Source organism: Rhipicephalus sanguineus, chromosome 11 (assembly GCF_013339695.2).
Source record: "Rhipicephalus sanguineus isolate Rsan-2018 chromosome 11, BIME_Rsan_1.4, whole genome shotgun sequence".
Lineage (NCBI taxonomy): Eukaryota > Metazoa > Arthropoda > Arachnida > Ixodida > Ixodidae > Rhipicephalus > Rhipicephalus sanguineus.
In genome coordinates, this window is record NC_051186.1 from 126,251,736 (window position 1) to 126,273,309 (window position 21,574).

Below are 21,574 nucleotides of genomic sequence, written 5' to 3' on the forward strand. Positions count from 1 at the left end.
AGCAGAAGCTTCCAGGTCTATTTTATGCTGATGATATTGTCTTATTTGCGGACAGTCAAGATGATATACAGCGACTGGCAGATATATGCGGAAGGGAATGTGAGGCTCTAGGACTAGGATTTAGTGCAACAAAATGTGGATTGATGGTATTCAATGATCACGAAGACCACGTGGTCTTTATACAGGGCCAAAAAATACCGAGGGTAAGCGAGTACAAGTACCTCGGAGTATGGTTAAATGAGGGGGATAGATATATGGAGGTACAAGAGAAAGCATCGGTAGCAAAGGGAAAGAGGAATGCTGCAATTATGAAGCACAGAGCTTTATGGGGATACAATAGGTACGAGGTGCTTCGAGGGCTCTGGAAGGGTGTGATGGTCCCGGGGCCTACATTTGGGAACTCAGTAGTGTGCATGAAGTCAGAGGTACAATCAGGAATGGATGTAAATCAAAGGACGGTGGGCCGCCTCGCGTTGGGCGCTCACGGGAAGACGACAAATGAGGCTGTAAAGGGTGATATGGGATGGACAGGCTTTGAAGTGAGGGAAGCTCAGAGCAAAATGAGATTCGAAGAGAGGCTGAGGAAAATGAAGAACAGCAGATGGGCAGAGAAGGTTTTCAGGTATTTGTATAGAAAAAGCGTTGACACGCAGTGGAGAAAAAGAACTAGGAGGCTCACCAGTAAATATACGGCTAGCAGTGCGGGCGATATGGCAACAAGGAGCATTAAGCGGAAGGTCAGAGAGGCGGAGAGGACTTATTGGATGGCAGCGATGGAAAAGAAGCCGGCTCTGAGTAACTACCGAAAGGGAAAAAACGAAATAAGGAGGGAAAGGTTTTATGATAATTCAAGGGGAAGCGCTTTACTGTTTGAAGCAAGGTCGGGCTGCCTTAGAACGCGTAGTTATAAAGCGAGATTCAGTAACGAAGAAGAACAATGTACATGCTGCGGGGGAACTAAGGAAACGATGGAACATGTACTGATTGAATGTGGCGATATTCACCCAGGTATACGTGTGGGCACGAGTCTACATGAAGCCTTGGGTTTTAGGGACTACAATGGAAAGCTGCACACGTCCGCGATAGAAATAAGTAAGAGACGGTTAGAGTATTGGTGGCAGAAAAGTAGAGATAAAGAACAAAAATAAATAATGGGGGAAAAATAAGGTCATTCTGCCTTAAGAGGCAGAGAGATGGACCGTGAATCTATATTTTTTTGGTATAATAACATAGATTTAATCAATGTAGATAAGGTATTAGGCCAACATGAAACAAGGAAGCTTTTTTTCTTTTTTTTTTCTTCGAGCCTGGTGGCAGACATGTCACCGCCCCGTTTTAAAGGGGACGCTCATAGCATCCATCCAAGCAGCTTGGCGTGCCTGGCGTTCATCCAACCACCTCATCCTGGAACAACCATGCCGGCCTGTCTTAACTGTCACCACCACCGTCGCTGCTTACCAATGCGTTTATCTCATCTGTCATGCGCCTCCACAACACCTCAAGTCGCATCCGTCTACTTCTTTTCTAATGCACAGTAAATGTAAACCGTACCACTGCTCCAGCATCAACTGGCAGATCGGTATGCTCACTTCTCAAAATTTCGCAATCCCCAACATCACTCAGCACCCTAACATTGCATTTGCAATAACAAAACCGCAAGGTATCCGCAGGTGTCATATTCGGCTTATAATTCATCACATTCGACTACCTATTCCATTCCCGAAAACCTATCCTCCCCGCGAATTCACGTTGCTTGCTTATCCTCCAGTTCTTTTACACATATTTTTACCAATTGGTCTTTATTTTCTAAATGTTCCTCTGTGATCTTTCCCCTATTTTTTTTATTTTTCATTGGCTTTAAGCCCCGAATACGCACGTGGAACGGTCTTCCCCCTTTTATTTTTCCTTATTTTAAAAAACGGGTACCTAACTCAAGCCATGGACGCCGCTGAGGAGGCTCGCCGAGAACGACAGCGCGCGCTCGGCTGAGAACGGCAGGGCCGACGAAGAGCGGATCCCGTCATCAGGACTAAGCGAACAGAGGAATTGCTCGACCCTGCTATAGTAGAACAGGACACAGCAGCGAAATGGCAACAACGTAACGAGAATCCGAAGGTGACAACCAGAGAAGCACAAGCGAAACGCCGGTATCGAGCCGATCCCGACTTGCTGGCGCGAAAAAATGCTGCGAAAAGAGAAACACAGGCACGGGGCGTGCTTTGTGCTTCCCCAGCATTCACATAGAGTGCAGCTGCGCACAATTTGTTTTTTCGGAGCTCCATATTTCCCTAGAATATTTACAATTCTTCATAGCCTTGCTGTCGTAGTGGTGAGCACTAACTCGTTTTGGAAGTGAATTCATATTATTCATAGCGTTCTTACAGGCCGACAAGTATGTAACGTTCCCTGTATTCATAAACAAGCGTTTTGCGCTGCCCAGTAACTATTATTCTTTGTTCTACATGTTCTGCAGGAACGCATTAGTGGCCAAAGAAATGCCGGTAGTGAGGAGGATTGACGACCGACCGCCAGGAGGAACGTACGTGTGATCAGTGTTCCTCTGTATTGGGCTTTAGAAAGTTTGGTAGGTTTTCACCAAGCGAAGTAGCGGAGTACTTCTGAACAACTTGTTCCCAGACATCCCAACTGTGTTTTCTGCGACGCTTACGTTTTTTTTTTTTCGAAGCTCCAAATTTTTGTGGATGAAATATAAACAGTTATAACCTTGCTGTTGTAGTTGGTAGTAAAGCCGTTTTAAATTTTCGTTTATATTATGCGTAACCAACTTGCATGCCTGGCAAATAAGAACTGTTCACTGTTTTCACGAACAAGCGCAACGCATTCTCTTATGTGAGCAAGTCAGTGGTTTCCCCTGCCCATACATTTTTTTCTTTTTCAAGTGGTCAAAATGCTAAGCAGCAACACACAATCATTTCATACGAATATTGGTACACCTAAGAAAGGGTTAGTCTCCTACAGTACAATGTATCTTAGGGGTGTGCGAATATTCGAAAGTTTCGAATAACGACTCGACAAGTGCATAGTCTAAATACCGAATATTTTTCGAATAATCTGCACGCAGGGGAAATCCCCGAAGTAACGACACGCAGGGACAGGGAAGGGTCATTCTTACTTCTTTTAACAATTCATTTACCGAGGTGCATGCAGCCCTCGGTTTTAAGGGGCTACCGAGGCTATATTGATCACCGCATAAAGGCGTTTTTGCTTTAGACAGCAGGGCCATCGAAGCAAACGTGTCGCCAATCAACTATCAATACCATGATATTTTTCATTGGGCAGCGGGGTCTACAGCTGCAGCTGCAGACCTCGGATACAGAAGCAGAATTTTCGCACACGTTTACACGACTAATCACAGGCGCAAGCATTGCGTTGATGCAAAGTTTCTTGCGGATGAAGTATTCAGCAATGATACTTACTTGCCTTTTGTACTAAGCACCTTTATGTGATAAGTGGTCTATCTGTTTCATTAAATATTTAGCTGTGCGTGTGCGGTGTTTGATCATCTTATGCTTAGTTTAATTTAAGGGCTGGTGACAAAGGGCCACCTTGCATACTGTAGTCACTGCGGCACCTCTCTCCCTTTCCTCTTCGTTTCTCTCTCTCAGTGTATAGTTACAAGATATCCCAAATGCTCCGGACGTTGATGCATACGGGCTTACGTCAGTTTACGTAATTGTAGTAGTTTCTCTGGGTTAAAAGTAATCATAATGTTCCGTTGTTAAACTTTACTTTGTATTTTTTGTAAATAAATTCTTATGAAATTCTAGAGCTGCTTCGAAAACGGTTGTCTCTTTATTCGAAATCTATTCGAATAGCATTCGTTTCGTATTCGTATTCGATTAGGTGTGATCACTACTCGATTTGTATTGGATTCGGTTCTAAAATTCCTTATTCGCACACACCTAGCAGTGTTGTCCGAACAAGTTGCCGTGTAAGCGCCAACTTTTGTTTAAATATTTTTTTGTTGAACACCTCGGAGAGAATATCGCAAGCGTTTCGCTGTCGGCAGTATGGTGTGGAAAGCCTAAGCAAGGCCAGGTTATCGCTTATTGCTCGGTAATTAACATCAGAGTATGACGACGAACTGTGGTGGAGTAAAATTTCAAATGTGTCCAAACCTTAGTGCGTACATGAGTCATATTTTGGCAACCACTGGAACAAAATCCGTAATGCAATTATTCATTAAGGCGAAAGCTTTAGATGCCTCTTCAAACGCGAAAATTGACCGGCGTCCTCCGTCAACGACGTCAACACGAGTGATGCAAAAAAATCATCACGTGATGACGTCACCTTCTCTTCGTCATCTTCTTCCGCTTCTGCTTCGTTCCCAGTACACGTGCCCCGATTTGTCCGGCGTGGGATGCAATAACCATGATGTGTGAGAGACTGAGTATAGAGAAGGATAAAGACGAGAGCTGAGAGAGCGAGAAAAAAGAAAGAGACAGAAAGAAGAAAAACGAGTGAAATTCTCGGTGAAAGAAATTATAGAATGGTTATAGAATGGTTCCCGCCTACTTATATTGGAAGTAAGAGCTGGATAAGCGATATATATATATATATATATATATATATATATATATATATATATATATATATATATATATATATATATATATATATATATATATATATATATATATATCGTGGCAGCAGAAAGCACAGGACCGGGTTGATTGGCGGAACATGGGAGAGGCCTTTGCCCTGCAGTGGGCGTAGACAGGCTGCTGCTGCTGCTGATGATGATGATGATGATGATGATGATATATATCAGGTATTGTCGGCAGTGGATCCAGAGATTCATAGGTAGTCGATAGAACGGAGGATGGACGTACGAAAGCTTTTATTTGATCCAACAACGTTTCCGCCGGGGTCAGGCCTACGTCAGGAAATACCTTCACTGGTCAGGGCCTTCGTGAGGTATTCACGCGGCCGAAACGTTGGAACAAATAAATGTTCGTACGTTTGTCCGTTCAATCTAATATATATATATATATATATATATATATATATATATATATATATATATATATATATATATATATATATATATATACATGATGGCAGATGATGACACAGAAGTATGCGCATCCCTGCCTTCATGAGTGCAACACCTTTCTAATAATAATATCGGCGATATTACGTTCCAAAACCGCGATATGATTATGGGGCACGCCATAGTGAAAGGCGGCACTGACATCGCACAGTACACGGGCGTCTAGCATTTTGCCTTAATGGAAATGCGACCGCCGGTGAAACACCTTTCTGGAAAAGCACTGGGGACGAGAGTGCTGATAAAATGAATCGATCTACTCAAGCTTATTCATGTCGTACCTGTAAGAATAAAGCTCGTGCAGAACCCTACGTTGTTCTGCTTTATAATATTGCAATACATATGTGTTTGAAATTCATAATCCGCATAGAATTCTCGCAACCACGTCGTATAGTTTACTTTTCTCTAAAACATGCCAATCGAACTATTTCATCCGTCTAATGTTGGCACTACAAGTCACCGTTACTGTGCAAGACCGACTCACGAAATCTTTTTGTTTCTCGCTTCCACAGTGGTATCAAGGTGTGGTTCGTAATGGCCTGCTGCCTTTTGACCATAGGAGTCATCTTGGTAGGCCTGGTCCTCTTCGTCTTCGGCAATGATGGTGACTATGTTTCCTTTCTCATTCTTAGTTTGCCAAGCCCTACACCTTGAAACCATTCGAAACAGTAATAATTTTGAACCACCGCGTTTTGTAGCTATCGGGACTATTCTGCAATAATGACCACATTACGGGAAAGGAAACGCCTTGTCACCTGTGCAGTACCTCCCCTGTGTCGCAAATTTTCTTGATATTGTTACACAAAACCAAAAGAAAAAGCGAAATATCTGTCGTAAACTCACGTCTTCTCATTTTCCGCAATAGAAGACTATAGTGAAGAAGACGTTTTTTTTTTTCAATTGGGTTCTAATATAATAATATCTGGGGTTTACCATGCCAAAACCACGAGATGATTATGAAGCACGTTGTAGTGGATGGCTCCGGAAAGTTTGACTATCTGATGTTCATTAACGTGCACTGACAGCGCACAGGACATGGGCCTCCAACATTTCGCCTACATCGAAATGCGACCACCGCGGCCGGGATCGAATCCGCGACCTTCGGGTCAGCAGCCGAGCACCGCGATCGCTACACCACCGCGGTGGACCATTTAGATTCTTGTTACAGCGGAGCTCTTTTGCTCTAGTTTATAGCGGATCGCTGCGTGCGTAAAGAAACAATGACATCGGTTGCCATCTTGACATTGGCAGATATGGCGCCCAGAAAATCGATCTATCTAATCTATTTTGGTCCAGCTGAAATGGATGAAGGCGAGTACGGCGGCTACGGCGGAGGCGGTGGCGGGGGCGGTGGAGGCGGGGGTGGAGGCGGTGGCGGAGGCTCGCCTTCCCCTGAACTCATTGTGCCTGAGGCGCCTGAAAATCGCTCAATTCCCGTAAGTTTTCTGTCGAAAGCTATTCACTTCAATTCACTTCAATAAGCGTTCCAGTAAAAATTATTGCTGCCAGAATTCAGATAAATTATCTCGATTTCAAGGAATTCCGTTGCTATTATGCTGAGCATGGACTGTTCATGTTGAAAAAAGAGAGTTTTGCTTTAGTATATTTAGTGTCTCTGTGTATCGCGTGCACGTCGATATTGTATATCAGTCTGAATAGGAACTGGCACCATTGAACACAGTTACGCACGCCTGAAGGAATATATCGGTTCCTTTTTTTTTTGCTATGTGGGACAAACAGTGTATATCCAATACAGATTCAGATTTGTCATAACAGAAGTAAACTTTCTACTCCGATTATATGGTTCCATAATATGTATCCCTATAATAAAACCCCTTCTGCACTGAAGGTGTTTTCCAGCACCTTAAGAATGAAAGCAGTGAATGTGGCGCAAAGTCACTCTTAAACTGAATGACACACGGTCACCTCTCGTTCAAAGTTACTGAGCATTTCGTTTTCTAGAAGCACCTCGCCCCAAATGAGCGAGGTGCTTCTAGGATCATGTGCGCAGTACGAACAGTACAAAAAAGTCACAGTTTCGCCGCAAGGGCGAATCAATGAATGCGATAGCAAGAAACTAATGCTATACGAAGTGAGGCTTGCCAATGGATGCTCTCAGTTTGAACAGCGCTCCTGTTGCAAAGGCGGCCGAAGCAGCGAAGGAAACTAGCGTGCTTCAAGTGTCGAGCCGTGACCCTTGATAGTTCGCGCTCATCTTCTGTTTGTTCGTTTAGCGGCGTCCCTTGAGCTCGAGTGACTTTCGTACGCTCCGTAACATGAGCGCGGACTACACGGTGAAAACTCGAAACATCCCTCTTCCCCTCACCGCATGAAAACCGCGCGAGTAGACAGCGGAAGGGCAAGGTTCTCCTTGCGCAAATATAAGAAGAAGTGAGCGAGAGAGCCGACAACTTTTAAATCCGCCCGTCGCGCTCCTCGCGTCATCTCGCTGGTAATGAAGAAACGCTTATAGGCGCCTGCCGTCTCTGAGTCCTGCCAGCGGTAAAGGGTGTGCATATAACGCTCGCCGTTAGCTACCTGAAGGATCTGCGCTTTCTGGCGTAGTAGTTAACGTCACGCGCTGCGGCACGAGAGGTCGCTGTTTCGATTCCGCGCTTCGAAAGGATTTTTTCTGGTTTATTTTTCTTTGGGACTTCGGTATATATATACATACTTATACATATACCGCGCATGACGGCGGTGACGGCGACGGCAAAATCCAGCCGAGACTGTCCATATAATTGCTATCGCAATAAATTATCATGTGCAGTACAAAAACCTACCAAAGGGGCGGGGGGGTCGCATGCCATACTCTGCGATGTGCATCTTTTCACGGCTACTCTTCCGCTGCTCCCCTCGCTTGAGCGTGTCTATGCGAAGGCGCACTCTTTGACGATTTCTGCTGATCGAAAGACTCCTTCCCAACGCCGTCACGCGGTTCCATGAAGGCGTCACGCCGGTGGCTCGCGCCACAGCAAATCTTCTTCGTCTGCAGTCGAGACACGAAACCGAATCTTCCGTGCACTAGTCCAGTACGTGCAACAAAAAGACGCAGTTACGGCCCAAGGGCGAAGCAGTGAATGGGATAGCAACATGTTGGAATAGTATATGACATAAGGCTAGCAGCTTGCATCCGACCTGCCATAATTCAACAAAGCTCTGGCGTACGGACACGTGGCCGCTGTAGTGAGCGAAATAATCTTCGTGTTGTCTATCGTTTCGACGCAAACTGCGCGGTTACAACACAGTACGTACAAAGGTATCAGCAGTCTGCTTATTCCTTTCAAGAAAGGGAGCGCGATAACACACCCGGTCGTTCTAAGTACGCAGTGCCTGTCGGAGCCACGCAGCCCCCCCCCCCCCCCCATAAGCCTTTTCAGCGAAAGAAAAAGGCAGGCGTCTTTCCGCTTGATCAGCGATCGACGGAAGCGCTCTCACGCTTTCACCGGCACATGGAACATGCGACGAGTGGGTCGATGTTCTCGCCTTTCGACATTGTACGGAACCTCACGGCGACGGCGGTGCTGACAGCGACTGCGACAACAAAAATGCGATGTTGTGGCCATATAAGTTAGACTCGATCCAACGAAACCCGATTATACGATGTTCCCAATTTAACGAAGAAATTTTGATTCACCAGCAAACACCCGTAGGGCTCAGTGTTATCATCGATCTGAATTAACTAACTGGATTGGCCGTCAAAACCGATTTAACGAAGTTTTTCCAGAAATACCCGAGGAAAAAAAGCGGCGATTTTCTTCCACTATTGCAGACATGGTTCTTCTCTCAGAGCGTGCGCTCTAACGCTGTCGCATTAAAACGTCTAGGAGCTCTACTCGCGACCCCGTAGCTTTAGTTGGACGAGGCTGCATGCCACATGGGGCAGGAGGACTCGGCAGTCAGTAGCGCTCTTACGTACCGTATGGCGGTATACGGTGGGCGGTGGTTGTTTTCTTGATTTCGTGGCACTAATCGTCGTCTTGCAACTTTCTGACTCGGCCTGCACTCACAATCACCGTGTTCGTTCTCCGCGTATCGTTCGCCCGCCAATGCTTGACGTAGCCTTCTTTCTGACCTGCATCGCCCTGACATGGTGCCCCCCATGTCCGGGCGATACAGGAATGTTCATTTAAAAGTGCTTCAACTGGGGCTGGTTGGTATGGCATACTGAAGGGTAAGGATGCGCAGCAGAGACGCACAGAGACGAATGACTCAGTAACACAAAAGGGAGCGCAAGGTCCTTATCCGTTTTGTGTTCTTGTGTCATTCGTCTATGCGCATGCAGCGCATCGCTGCACTTAGGAAGTTTGACGTGCCCAGGAGTAGATTGGTGGCAAGAACAATGACGTGGAAGCTTTTGGTTGTCGCAACGTTACAATTTTAGATTTCGAAGAGCTGAAAAATCTCTTTCTCGATTTTACGAACTTCTCCATCTAAGTAAATATTTCGAGCGTGCCAATCGCTTCGTCAGATCGAGTTTTAACTGTAATTGATATCCCAATAAAATATATTATTACGTTTCTCATGTGCTCCAAGAAACATCGCTGCAGTTTTTGCATTTGCCATTGGGTTACCGCCAGTCGCCGCTTTCAAAAAGGGTCTGCTCCCCACTCCTCGTAAGAAGGTGGAAGAGCGCCCCCCCCCCCTCTCCCGCTCCTGTTAACTAGGCCTACACGCTAAACTAGGGTAACTGCGATTTTGTGCACCTATAGTAAGGGTTACCAAATTTTGAGTGTATACATTCTACACTTGGTAACCCTTACTATATGCGTACGAAATCGTATCTCTCCGTTATCAAGTTTAGAGTGTATTGTCGCCTTTTTTGCTGGTTGGCTTATATTGGTCTATGTAATTTTGGAATATTTACACTAATAATATTAACCGATGCATCAAAGCGAAGAGCTTGTAAAGGAGTATATGTGTTCAGTAACTGTTCTGCAGGGAAAATATATGAGATAATTTCGGGAGAACCTTCTCGTTCACAGGGTCTGGTTTTCAGGCAATGGTGGTGGCTGCAGGGCTTACTTTTCGTTACAGTAATCATTCCTAAGCAAAACATGATTTTCAAAGAACCACTGCAACATATAATGGAATAGTGTTCTTGTTTCGCTTTTCAAATAAATTGATAACTGGCATGCAGCCAGCAATAAGTTTCAAATGACACAAACAATAGGCTTATTATTATAACTGTGTCCATTCACCTATGGCAATTTTCCAGGTTCTGCCGACACACGCTCATACAACCCAAAGTACCCCAAGCTCCCCGCCTACGCAGATACACTCACAGAGCACTCAAAGCACTGGAGACAATTTCACTGAAGGCCCAGTGTCCTCGCCCACGCAAAGTGTCCAAGTAACGTCTACAGTAGGCTCCACTGCATGTAAGAAACTATACTACCGCGGTTAATTTTGACTCTCCTGATTGTGTGTGTATATATATATCTATATATATAAAAGAAAGGAGCTAATTTTCGAGGGCTCGTTTTTCTTTGTTAGACACAATAATAATGAGAACTAACAGACAATAATTGCAAGGAAAGTAGAGGGGATGTTATTTGTAGTAATTAAGATATAGATGTCAAGAAAGTAAATGGGACGAAAAGATAACTTGCCGCCGGCAGGGACCGAACCTGCGACCTTCGAACAACGCGTCCGATGCTCTACCACTGAGCTACGGCGGCGGTCATCCTCCCGTCCACTTTATGGGGTATATATGTGAATTTAAACCTAGGAGTGTTATAACAGTCAGCGCCGATCGCAGCCATGGCGGCGAGTGAACCTAGGAGTGTTAGTCAGCGCCGATCGCAGCCATGGCTGCGATCTGCGCTGACTAACACTCCTAGGTTTAAATTCACATATATACCCCATAATGTGGGCGGGAGGATGACCGCCGCCGTAGCTCAGTGGTAGAGCATCGGACGCGTTGTTCGAAGGTCGCAGGTTCGGTCCCTGCCAGCGGCAAGTTATCTTTTCGTCCACTTTACTTTCTTCACATTTATATTCTAATTACTACAAATAACACCCCCTATACTTGCCTTGGCATTGCTGTCTGTTAGTTCTCATTAATATTGTGTCTAACAAAGAAAAAACGAGCCCTTAAAAGTAATCTTTCTTTCATTCATAGCGAGGGTCTCGTTCTGGCAGACATGATGCCTTCAGGTAGTATGCGAGGGATTATTGGTCAGCTGCCTGCACGTAAATGAATCACGTGCTACGTGACGCCAAAAAGGCCGAAAAAAGAGTGTTCCACACTCGCCGCCATGGCTGCGATCGGCGCTGACTAACGCTCCTAGGTTTAAATGCACATATATATCCCATAAAGTGAACGAGAGGATGACCGTCGCCGTAGCTCAGTGGTAAAGCATCGGACGCGTTATTCGGAGGTCGCAGGTTCGGTCCCTGCCGGCGGCAAGTTATCTTTTCGTCCACTTTACTTTCTTCACATTTGTATTCTAATTACTACAAATAACACCCCCTATACTTTCCTTATCATTATTGTCTGTAAGTTCTCAACAAGAAATAAATAAATATATATATATATATATATATATATATATATATATATATATATATATATATATATATATATATATACATATATATATATATATATATATATATATATGCGCACGCAAGCTCCGTGTGAGATTTTTCTGCATGAACGTATGTACATTGTAAACGACGCAGCGAGTGTCATTACCCACAAAGGAAAGTAAGTAAATGCTTTGCGCATTGGCTGTACGAGCGGCTGTGCCAGCAAGCAGAGCATAAAAGAAAGTCATCCTGATACTGGATCGCAGCGATCCTTCCCTGAGCCTCTGAGGATAACAGTTCACTAAGGTTTGGCAGCATTGGTGTGAAGGCTTGTTCACACTTGCGACTGGCACCGCTCGCGCGACCGGTCGCAAGAGGCCGCAAATGGCCCCTTTTGTCGCAAAGCGGGTACTTTGGCTCAGTCGATCGCTGCTTGATTTTTCAGTCACACGACTGCAGCCGCAATTCTCTGAACCAATCAGATGCGCAGGAACAGGACGTCAGCTTATTTTTCGGGGCAATAGCACTGCGAGCAGACGTGAATTCTGTGTGACGACGGGCGTAAGTCGCACGCAGGTGCGAACATCGGACTCCTTGAGTCGCTTTTTGGTCGCCAGTCGCACATGGCCGCGGACGGCTGCTAGCCGCCGGTGTGAAAGAGCTTTAATAGCTTTATGAAAGCGATTCCTCGAAAGTGCTTCCAAAGTTTCTCCTTTGCGCAGCAACAAACACGCCGCAACCTCTACTCTGTTCGGTTTCCGAGACAGCAACGCTGGCATCACTGTACCCGGATGACAACCTTTGTGACATCATTATGTACACGCACGTTCGCGTGGACAACAAGCGTATTGCGGCGGTTGACGACATGGATAGCTATGAGACGTTCACCACCGTCTGCGGAACAGTATATTCAAGGACCACCTGTGGGATCTCCTTCGACGCGCGGTGAGAGGTTTATTGACGGTTGAGAGAAGTGTGGCGGCAATGGGTGCGCCTGGGGTTCCCCATCCTTCAGGGGGAAGAAGTTCCACCGCAGCACCCCCCGTACCCCCTATCGCCCCCCATTTTTCGTGTACGAAAGAAAAGAAACGTCCCAATTGATGCAAAAAATAAAAAATAAAGCAATGGCGTCCTTGTTACAACGGCCTGCTTTGATACCCGGCGTTAAGGGGACAAACATGACAAGTAAATAGAACTTTTAATGCGATATCAACGACCCTTGGCCGTAATTATTGTCAAATGGCTGCATGGTCTTCACCATAGGTCGGCGAAAAAATTGGAGCTTACTCAGGCTCACTCAAGAAGTATACAGTAAAACCTCGGTGATGCGATCACGGCTCGTACGAATTTCGGGGTGATACGAATTTTTCTGTGGTCCCGGCCAAAGCCCATTAGCCTGCAATGTATTGGAGTACGGTTGTTGCGAACCGATTTGCACACCGCGACGTTTGATACGAACGTACGATGGCGCACAGGTACGAATAGGTGCTGCCCGCGCTGTCGCGGAAGACGCGGCAGTTACGCGCGGGCGCGGGCATGCACGCTGCGCGACCATCAACGGTGCGTCGTTGCCTCCGAGATCGTGCGCGCGAATATTGGAGGCCTTTATGCGCCTTCGCGTTTAGATTACTCATGACGTTGACGTCACGCTTCTTTCTTTTCGACGCATTGACACGTGCTCCTGTGCTCGAGCCAGCAGCGTCGTTGCACTGTGTTAACACGTGCCTGCCACGTCGATGCAAACCATGTCCCCGCAATCAGACGTTCTATGAAACAAGACTGAAACTTGCACTGCGGGTCCGTCATGAAGTCCCATGAAACGTGGACGAAGACCCCAGGAGACGAAGCGGACGGTCTTGGCGAAGGAGCTTGGCCTCTATCTATCGTGTGCAAAGCGCTTCTTCGGTTATTCTCGCCGCAGTACCCCGGTGTCTTGCAGAAAAGCGTAGTAAGAGTAGGAAGGGGCTACTAGCGGTCACGGGGCGCAACACATCTGGTTCATTAATTACACACGCGCGCATGTACTGTATATTTACGAGTACAAGTATGATCGTTGGCGTCTAAAAACTTCACTGGCAATCATTCAGAGCTGTTCGTGACGTCGCTGCGGCCCTGAGAAACACTAAATCATAACGTAAGCCAACTTTTTCTTGTCGCATACTAATTTTCCATGTTTTCTGGTGACACGAATTTCGGATGATACGAATATTTTTGGTAACCCCGCGAGATTCGTATCACCGAGGTTTGACTGTATTTTGCTCCGAGGGCTCACTCGGAGGCAGGCTGACAAATAATTTCCTCAACCAGACTCACTCGGACTCAGTAAAATTTTCCTCAGCTGGACTCACTCGGGCTCAAGCTCACCAACGTATTGACGCGAGGTAGGCTGGCAACTGTTCTGGCCAGCCCCTGGGAAGAGAAGAACGAAGTTAATCGGTGTGCGCGCGCTTTTGGGTGTCGGCCTTTTTCTGGAGTAAACGTCCCTGTTTTGTTTCTTCACCCTGTGTGTTATACCATCTATCAGTTAGCCTGGTGACAGTATTACTCACCCGGACTCACTCATACTCACGGCACGATCTGACTCGAGTGAGTCTGAGTGAGTCGACTCATGAGTTAGTTTGCCGACCTATGGTCATAACCCTGCGCCTTAAGCTATGACGCGACAGATCCGACTGAATAAGGGTGTGGACAGTCTTTGCGCTCTTTGATGATTAGGGGAGGTGGCTGCCCTGTCTCTACAACCCTTTTCACTTTATGTACATGGCTATGAACGGGCCGTCACTATAATCAGTTCAAACTTAACAAAATGTGAGCTCCGCCTACAACCGTCACTGTCCCTGTCCCAGGTAACTGTTAAGGCATTCGACTTCTTTATGCAAGTTAATCGACCGTTGGCGTCCATTAATTTGCATAAACCAGGTGGGGGGTCTACTTAGACCCCCCACGCGTGCCGGATTGATAGGTGTCGCCTCTTACCTGCGCATGCGCAGACAAGTTTTCGTGCCTGCTTTCTTTTCCGCTGCTCTGCGCCTTTTCAGTTATTGTTAGTTGGTGTTTGTGGTGTCTTGACTTATTTGTTGTTAAAAGACGGACCGTGCAAACACTGGTACGTAGTCATGTCTTTTAACATGACTATACGTACCTACTAGCTCACCTCTCTATTTATTCTAATCATTAATTTCATTCGCAGTTTTGTAGTGGACTGGCAGTTCACGAGCGAAGTGTCCCAGCAGCTTGCCGACCTTCGGCAGCGGAACGTCGTCCACTTGGGCATCCTCAACTTGTACGACTACGCGTACAGAGTCGTACATTACGCACCCTACGTAGAGTCGGCTCTCGAAGTAAGACTTCTTTGACACCGATTTTACTGGCAACGTTCACGATGTGACATATTTAAACAATTTTAATAATTGAAAGTGCACATTAAAGGGACAATAAATTGAAAGAATGTATCGGCTTAGATGGATAAATTGTGCTCTGAGAACTCTAATCTTACTAACTTCACCATCATATGTTTATTAAGAGAGAAGAAAGTCAAGGTCGAAGTACCATTTTTATATCTTGCTCCGAAAATCTCCGCACGTGTCGTCACAGATTTCAAAGTGTACTTTTCGTACTTTGGAGTAGAGCACTGCACGGGCTGTGATTCTTGGCCCGGGCCCGGAACTCATTCAACTTTACGCGCCCAAACCCGGCCCGGTGACTCAAAGCGAGACCCGGGCCCGGCCCTAACCCGAGAAAAAGTTTCACCTACCCGGCCCGACCGCCGATCGGGCCTACAATGGCCCGAGCCAATAAACTAGGTGGTGTTGCCTGAACATAGAATCGCCAGCAAGGCGTTTTATATGGCAAATATATACGTTTTGTTGGCGCATGCTTCTCTAACAATTACGCTTTAACCTACGGTAATTGCTTGTAAAAAGGGGCAGATGGTGGAAACGGTTGAGCGGACATACTGGGTACGATGAACGTTTGTTCAGCAGCGTTGTACTGCACCTGTTTTTTTCTGCAAATACAATGAGGATCATCAAGGGTGTTTTTGTAGCAGATATTGTAGCCAGGAAAGTGATTTGCAAGAGGAGTTCAGTTTCAACAGGGAGCGCAATAGGAAGAGAGGAGACAGAGAACAGAACGCTCTCTTCACTTTGTTTTGACTGCGCTGTCTAATATTATTTAAAGCATGCTGTAACGACAAAGCCAGTCGTACACGCTTCTGGATATGTAGCACCTGTCTTCAGCACAGTAGCATCTTGCCACAGCAAGAGAAATACAGGAAAAAAAAGCTAAATTTCTTATCTTTGTTGTAAATACACTAACCTAGATAAAATTATAATGAACCGCGTGCACCAAGTGCAGGGCTTTGAAATACGTTAATAGCAGCTGCAAGGAAGTAAAACACTGTCATAGCATTCTTTTCATACATCACTGCTAGGGCAGTCTGTAAGTTATTTGTAGTTTACTTTTAAAGACGATAGTCTTTCTTGGGGAACTTAAACGCAGAAATTTTGGTCTCTCTGTCTGTCTGTCTTTCTGTTTGTCTGTCTGTCACCCGATTCAGCCTCCCGGCCAAAGTTTAACCACTTGCGAAACGCCCAGCCATCTTAAACTGGTACCGCCGTTCATACTTGTGAACATTGTCGATCAACAAGCAAACGTTACGCATATCTCAGGCGCAACATCAATACATAAGTATTAGGTGGTGTGTTCCTTTACTAGAAAATAAATAGATACGTAATTCTAAAGACCCTAGTTTTTTCTTAGGCTACGTGGAGAATGCTAGTGTTTTTTGAGCTTCGCTGCAAATGCGACGCTATCAGCCAGATGCGGCGATTCAACATAGAGGAGGAGGACTCATGCAGTACGGCCAGCAGACGACTATCGTCTTCGACGACATTTGCAGCGAAGCACGCCGATACGCGGCCAATTTTTCCCGTGTTATTCTGCGAAAAATAAAATTATCACAAGATTCAGGTTTTAAGCACTGCGTGCGCGATTGAATCACATATCCTACCACGCTAAAGTTACTCTCACTGCTTGCGCTAATCGCAGGGCCGCGCAACATCTGCCTTGCGAATTGCGGAGGCATAAGCAGGCGTTGTTCTTAACTTCCACCATTGGAGCAAATTTAAGATGTCTTTGTAGACCTCTGCAGAATTAGCATAGCTGTCAAGCTGATCCCTTCATTTCTCTCTTTCCCGAACGTCGTGCCATTCTTCCATATGATTTATGAAACTCCTCTTCGAGGGCCTCTACTTGCAGTTTTCAGCAGTGCATGTCATGCGCGGTTTGCGCCGTGCTGTTTTTTTTTCTTTTCATATTATAAAGGTGTATGCCTTCCTAACGGTGTTGTACCGGTAGAAGTGGCCATTAGACTACGCGGGTAGGACTGACAGAAAGTGGACCTCGATCTATTTTCGGGGTTCGCTCCAGTTCGCTAATACAGGCGCGACTAAGCTTGTCGACGCTTGCTCATTGGATGCATATGGTCCGAGGTAAAGGGACATCACCCGGCACGATATACGTAATTGTCGTTTTTCAAGTCAGGTATTTCATAAAGCGAATATAGCTTCCCGCACACCTTGTTCAATGGACCTATGCTGTTCCTGCACATTCCAACGCTGTTGCGGCAGTGTCATGTAGCTCTCGCGCTATATAGCGCAAGGGCCTCAAACACGCGGCACGCGGGCTGCATGCGGCTTGCGGACATCTCGCTCGAGGCCTGCGGCCCGCACATGACTCTTTTCGTCGTTTTTAGATGTGAAGCATCTTATAGCGGAGTTCAATCCGGTGGTCGTGGTGGTGGTGGTGGTGTGCGGCGTGACCACTCTTACTGCGCATGCGCAAACCCTCTCCGCTTCCCCACTCCTCCTCCCATTTCCCCTCCCACTCTCCACCTCGTCTCTCCCCTCCCCCTCTCTCCTACCCCTCTCCACTTCCTCTCTCCCCTCCCGCTCTCCACTTCCCCTTCCCTCTCCTCTCCCCTCCCCTTTCCCCTTCCCCCTTCGCCTTCCCCCTTCTCCACTTCCCCTCTCCCCTTTCCTCCTCACCACTCCTCCTCTGAAACCCGGGCTCTACATGCCGAAACACTGCTTCGCATCGCCTCATGGTCCCTTTTAGCGGGAGATGGTGTGATTTTTTTTAACTTTCTTTATAAATACATTCTTGAGATACAAAGATCCAAAGCATTTCTTTCGTGACGCACCCCCTCGGGTCACAGGTGTTGATAGATAACCGTGAAACAAAAATATATTTCAGAATCGGCGTCCAGATTTTAGTCTTTCTGGAGATAGGTATCCATATGTTGTCGGAATTCTTCCACCAAATGCCCTTCAGAAATTACCCATATATGATATATGGGAAAGGTCTTCTCTCAAATAACAACGTTAGTTGACATTTTGTACAGCCTGTTGTACGAATGAAGTACATTATTTTCTATAATGTTGTACAAATAAAGTGCATTCATGTAAAAATGAAGTACATTGACCTCCAAGAGGGTCATAGATTTAACATACCAAGTTTCGGGAAATTCCGTTGAGCCAATGTCCCCGAAATACGAAGAATACAGCTTAAAATTCGTGACGTCCGCAATGTTTAAAAATGGAATTTGATTTAGATTTTCTCCTCTATAATAAATTTATGGTGCTGAAATTAATGACATTCTAGCTGTCAGAGTAGTATACTTTATCGCTGGTGGAGGCCTGATTTTTAGGCATTCAAAAGCTCGTTTTAGGAGCCCAAAATAGGCAGGCAAATCAACGTTTAGGCGTCCAATATCGAAAATATAGCCCCAATAAACTTTCACATAAATGCGAACCTCTATCTACGACAGGCAAGCAAAAAAATGTATTGCTTAAGATGGCACAAAGGCTCGAACAGTTGAACATAGCTGTGCAATTGTGCTTTGTTGTGCAATTGTGCTTGGTTCGCCGAACACGGTATCTCCCATGTTCTGTACGGTGAGTCAAGTGGCCACTGCCGAATCAACGCACTCCTGGGTGTCTTTTCGGCATGACTGAGTAGGGCAGGGCCGGAGCAGACAGCCCGATCGCTAAAGGACCAGAAGGAAGGAATTTCTCCTATTGTCTGGGTCGAATCGCGTACAGCCAGTTTCTCCCCTGGCAGTGAACCACTGGCGTAGGCAGGGGGGGGGGGTCAACTTCTACCGCCTTCACCCCCCCCCGACACATTTCTGTTTTGCGTGCGTGTATATAACACGCACACATACAACGCATGCACAAACATATATAAAGTACGATTTAATCCCTCCCCTCTCTTCTGGCTACGCTACTCCAATGAGAACCTTACAAACAAAACAAAAGCTACGTGCACGTCACATTTTTTTTTTTTTTTTGCTCTTTACTCTTCTTTCCGCTGACGGCTCTCCAAGGTTTCGCATTCGCCAACCGCTCGCGGCGGCGACTGCTCGCCGGCGTGTCCCACTTTACTGCTGCTAGCGGTTGTTTCTGGCGAAACTTGAGGCTAAACAGTGTTCACATAAGCGCCAATTTTGAAAATAAACATTTATAGGCATTTGTAAGCATAGTTTAGGCACGAACGCCAAAAATAAGCACCTATAGGCACTGTAAAAACACTATAAAAGCCCTTCTTAACCTCTAATTCATGTTCATATATCAAAAGGGAGCGATAGGAGCGCAAGGAACAAAATAGGCATTTCGCTAAAATCCGGTCTCTATCAACTTAAACTGATTCATAGTTTCACTTTAGAGTCCCTTTAAGAACTGAGCAAAGTCCACGCCCGGCCCGACCCGAGCCCGCCACCTCATACCCGGGCCCGGCCCTAAGCCCGGAGCTTCAGGCCCAATCCCGGCCCGAGCCCGCCGTGAAAATTACTTTACCCGGCCCGGCTCGGCCCACGGACCGGGCCGGTCCCGGGTTTTCGGTAAGCCCGAGCCCGTGCAGTGCTCTACTTTGGAGATATTGGCAAAATGAAATTTTGTGAAACTTCGTGTTTTAAGTCCATGGCCCAATCATCATCATCGTTATTCGACTTTTCCGATCTTAAGGCTGCTGTCTCCAAAAGTTAAAGTTCCTGCCTTCATTGTTTTTTTTTTTTCGGCCACACTTCAACCTCCTCCTTCGACTGCGGCAGAGTGAATGTGCCGCGAGAGATAACACGCAATATCAAAGGGACCCATAAGTGCACCAAAAGTACGTGGAATACAAATATACCTAGACATAGAGGGATGAGTATTATACTTCATATGTTAAGCCAATGAACCCTTTTACATCACTTCCAAGGCAATGCATGCATGACCGATACATCAACTTCCTTATTTTCTAGAGAGCACGCTTTCTAGTAAAGACATATTGATTTTCTGCATGTTTCAGGTTTCGAGCATTTTGAATATCTGATTCATGAATACTGTCTGGCAGTGGGCTATATTGAAACTTAAACTAAACTTAGGTGAAACGTTCCGCTAGTCCACCGATATCCATCGAGTCACCAATGTCAGTTTTTGGGAATATTTTTCATCGAAGTTTCGCATAGCCAGGCGAACTTTTACTTTATTTCTATCTCCGATTTCACGTACCGCCCTCCGTACAACGCATGGATGGCCTTTGTTACGGCTAGCTGTCTTGACGCACGTTATGCCTGGGATCTACGCATAAAAATATTTCACTGAAACAAAGCTACCGCTTATAGCTAGCGGAAGAAGCGCCACTCGTGATGCAGAAGCTTAATGTTGCTTGAAAGAAGGTTCTCCGCATAGACGAACTTCCACACATCAGCGCGTATAACTCTTCTTACGGCGGCAAAAGCATGAGATGCCTCCTCTAAGAGATTGTCGGCGGCATCAGCGCCAATACAAACGGCCCAAACATTATCACGGAATCAAAGATTACCTTCTGATGACGTCATGTGAAATGGCATCATGGCTGCGATAGATCGCCAGGACCTACAACGTCATCATTACGCCACTATGATGTGCCAGAACATGACGCAACGTGACGACATCATCAGATGACATCGTCACGTGGTGAGAGGGTGGGCGATCCCGGAGAAAGTACAGAGAGCTTCGAAGAGAGGGGGGATTGTTAATACAAATGGCTGAGAAGTAAATTTAGCGCAGCTTGCACTAAGTCGCGCTAGGCTTTGTCAAGGCAGAGATGGTGGGCACGTCTCAGCTGCTCTTGTTAACCATCTGTACAGAGTGCTCGGGCGCTGATAGAGCGCGCGACGGTTCATGATGATGATAATTTTCAACCCACGACGCACGGCGAACCTCGACCATAACAGCTCTTCGGTAAAGAAGAAGAAAAAGACGAAGAACATGAGTTTCGCCATCGAGTCGTCCTAGGCGGCTGCATAAGCGGCCCCGTTTCGTTCTACCCATTTGTGCCTCTGTTAATCAAATTCAGAGTTCTCGAGAAAAACTAGGAAAATATGAGAGAGCGTCGGCCTTAACTTGTAAGTGGTGCGTTTGTGCTTTGAGCCGTGTGGCAATTTCAGGAAAGCATCTAATAAAAACGACGCTCTTGTCCCTAGGGGTGTTTTAGTTACAAATAAACTTCTTGTCAGTGCGACCAGGAAGTATAATTTACTTTTCGGTGGGCACCGATGTTTGTGCAAAGAAAAGCTTGATGAAAAGAACAGAAAACTTAAGCATTCCAATAACAGTTCTCTTGGTCTTCCTCCTCCAATATCAGAAAATAGCAACGTTGAAGGGACCGACGTCAAGAATTATTTACGGCATCGGCTTTTTCTACTACAACGACAACAGCTCCTGGCAGAAGCTGCAGGTTTTGATCATCGCGGCGAAAGCGTGAGTTCTATTCCGCGAAAACTTCTTGTCCACATTTGAAATACGTAGTGCAGCAAGATGGGGGTTATAGTTTGCTTACTGACCTTAGTTATTTAGCTATATTAAAGGACATCTTATGGAAGATAGATTGGCGGACAGATGGATGAATGTGTGGGTGACTGAATAGATCGACTGTTTGGAAAAA

At 46.0% G+C, this 21,574-nt stretch overlaps 1 protein-coding gene across 2 annotated transcripts in view; it reads left to right on the top strand.

Moving 5' to 3' along the window:
* Positions 1–2,193: 2,193 nt before the first annotated feature.
* LOC119374136 (26S proteasome regulatory subunit 10B) overlaps positions 2,194–21,574 on the top strand; it is a 398,774-nt gene continuing 379,393 nt past the window's right edge. Inside the window, exon 1 of one of the 2 annotated variants that reach the window (XM_037644199.2) lies at positions 2,194–2,198. The gene's annotated coding sequence lies outside the window, so the exon portion shown is untranslated. Of the gene's footprint in view, positions 2,199–6,655; positions 6,661–21,574 lie in introns of those variants that run through there. The other variant, XM_049420451.1, reaches the window with a different exon arrangement.